General features: G+C 32.5%; 1 long non-coding RNA gene across 1 annotated transcript in view; it reads right to left on the bottom strand.

Annotated features, from left to right (window-relative positions):
- Positions 1-1597: 1597 nt before the first annotated feature.
- The window catches only part of LOC118764723, a 15431-nt gene continuing 13981 nt past the window's right edge, over positions 1598-3047 (bottom strand). Inside the window, exons 2-3 of the long non-coding RNA XR_005000526.1 lie at positions 2459-2463; positions 1598-1729 (exon numbers count right to left, since the gene is read on the bottom strand). This is a non-coding gene — a long non-coding RNA (uncharacterized LOC118764723). The remainder of the gene's footprint in view (positions 1730-2458; positions 2464-3047) is intronic.

The following is a 3047-nucleotide window of genomic DNA, read 5'->3' as shown; positions in this document are numbered from 1 at the left end:
AGATGGGAAAAGGTACGTTCGTAGAAAAGTAGGTGAAAAATTGTTGCCTAAATGCCTTAAGACTAGTGTTAAATTCGGTGGAGGAAGTGTCATGGTTTGGGGAATGATATCTGGAGATGGTGTGGACCCTTTGGTGCGATTACATGGAAAGTTAAATGCAGGAGTTTATAAACAACTTGTAAAAGATCATGTCTTGCCAGTGCTGAGAAATTCAACTAAGCGACCACCCATATTCATGCAGGACAATGCCCCATGTCACAAGGCTAAGGTGGTCATGAACTTCCTCAAGGCTGAAAAGGTTATTGTTATGGATTGGCCAGCTCAAAGCCCAGATCTCAATCCTATTGAAAATGTGTGGAATATTCTAAGAGAACGTTCGAAAGCCAGAAATCCTAAAACAACTGAGCAATTATGGAATGCCCTTCAGGAAGAATGGAATAAGATCACCCAGCAAGAAATTGAAAATTTAATTTCCTCATGCAGTCGAAGATTTCAAAGTGTGATTGAAGCTAAAGGGCTTCACCCTAAATATTAAATAATTTCAGTATTCTCTGTCATTTTTGATTATTTTGTTATTTTTTCAACCGTTCTGATAATTTTGGCCGCCATGGGTTTTGCAGTAAATCACTAAATCATCCATAAGTTTTGTATTATCCACTTAAATTACACCAAAATCTCAGACAATAACGATTAATATTGTTTTTATTGTCTGTGAAAATTATAGAATATAAAACAACTTTGATAAAAAACTTATATCTACTTTTCTGACGAAAATAATGCCGTTCTGAACATCTTGGCCGCAACTGTAGGTATGTACATATATGTATGTATATATTTTTCTTTTTCTTTTTCTAAAGTTTCAGCTCAGAGCTGCGGCCATGCTGATGCACCACCGTTTTGTGCTACACTGTTATTGCGAAGAACCTCGTCTAATATGTGGCACTTGGTGAAGAATTTTATTTATTTATTAATTTATAATATATATATATATATGTATGTATGTATGTATGTATGTATGTAGTATGTATGTATGCATGTATGTATGTTTGTATGTGTCTGTGTATAAGTAGGTATCAGTATTAATTTCATGCAAATCTGGTGCCACCGCTTGCTATGGGGAGGTTGTCTCCCTTGTCAGTAAATAAAAGAGTGCTTTGTTCTTGGTCAAAGAATCTTTGACTCTTCCTTAACGCAATGTTGTTGCTGCTCTGCACAGATAGTCACGTTAATCATTATATATATATATATATATATATATATAATATATATATATATATGTACGTAGTAATGCACTAAAGTTATCTTTTCTATTCTGACTTTATTAACCTAACTTATGAATGTTGTACTGTTTAATGTTTGTTCGTGCAAAACATGGATTTACACAGAATATGGTATTTGATTATACAAGTGAAAAGTCATAGGAATTTGAACTCTATTCTGAAAGGTCACCTACCTCTTGTAAGAAAATGCGGTTATATACAATATATTAATAGAATACAATGAGAAGGGAAAGAGGAACAGAAAAAAGAAAAAAGGAAAATGTTTTGTACTGAAATTTCAATGAGTTGACCACATCAAATTGACTGTTGCATATGAAGGAGCATAGTCTGTTAAGGTTCTCACCACATCTTCATGGATTTCTGATGGAGTCATGCCTTTCAAATGAAGCTACTTTATGACAGCACGATACTCATTTTTCTCCATTTTCCTTGTAACCTCGACACTTGTTCTCCAAGATCTCTCTCTCTCCTCTCTCTCTCTCTCTCTCTCTCTCCTCCTGATCTAAACATCTATCTATGTATCTATCTTTTTCTTATCCTTTACTTTACTTTTCTTCCTCATACTTCATTGTCATGAAACCTCTCTCTCTCTGTCTCTGTCTGTCTGTCTCTCTCTCTCTTTCTCTGCCTATTTCTCCTTCTTTTCTCTTCTTTCTATCTTCTCCCTTTTTCAGAAAAAAAAAGAAAGCATTTTCTCCTCATCTAACGAAAGCAAAATCATCCGATTCGTATATATGAACAAGGAAATATTCTGTTTTCACCATTTCATCTTGACGAGTAAACAAACTCTTGACGGTAAACAAACGAAAGCGCTAATAAAGAATTATCCAAAATTCTGACTTCCTTCTTTCACTCAATATACAATATCTGCACACCACTTCTAACACTATATATATGTAACTATACATATATCTCTTTTCGCTTTCTTTTCTCTCTTTTACTTGTTTCAGTCATTTGACTGCGGCTATGCTGGAGCACCACATTTAGTCGAGCAAATCGACCCCAGGACGTAAACACACCAGCATCGGTTGTCAAGCGATGTTGGGGGGACAACATGTATATATATATTGCCATGATAGATCGTTAGCCACTACACACATTTTTTCTCTCCTTATTTCTCTCCTCGTTTTTTCTGGGTCCCTTTCTGTAGAAGAGCGTAGGCTCGAAACGTAAAAGACTTTTTCTATTCCTGAGCGTTATACTAATACATTTGTTTATTTTGTACACCACCTGTCTTCGTCTTTCGTTTTTTCGTAAACTCTTCCTATATATATATATATATATATATATATATATATATATAATATATATATATATATATATATATATATATATATATTATATATATATATTATATATATATATATATATTATATATATATATATATATGTATGTATTTATGTATATATATATTTATGTAGTATGTTGTGTATGTGTGTGGGGGGGGGTGCATGTAAGTATCTATGTACAATATGCATTTGTGTCTTTGTATGTGTTACCTATTACCGTTCGAAACCCGATGCTCGTTTCTTTCAGATTCCCGTAACTTAGCGTTTTGAAAAAGAGAGACCTATATAATACGTAATAGACTTTAAAAACATAAGTACTGCGCATTATTTACATTATTTACATTAGACGAATATTTTTCCTCATTTTGTTTGTTGTTAAGACAACGTTTTCATAATCATTATCATTATTATTATTATTATATTTATAATTATTATTATTATTATTATTATTATTATTATTATTATTATTTATTATTA

This window comes from Octopus sinensis, linkage group LG9, assembly GCF_006345805.1.
Source record: "Octopus sinensis linkage group LG9, ASM634580v1, whole genome shotgun sequence".
NCBI classification, from domain to species: Eukaryota; Metazoa; Mollusca; class Cephalopoda; order Octopoda; family Octopodidae; genus Octopus; species Octopus sinensis.
Note: the sequence above shows the minus strand (reverse complement) of the source record. Positions and strands in the feature narration are given on the sequence as shown.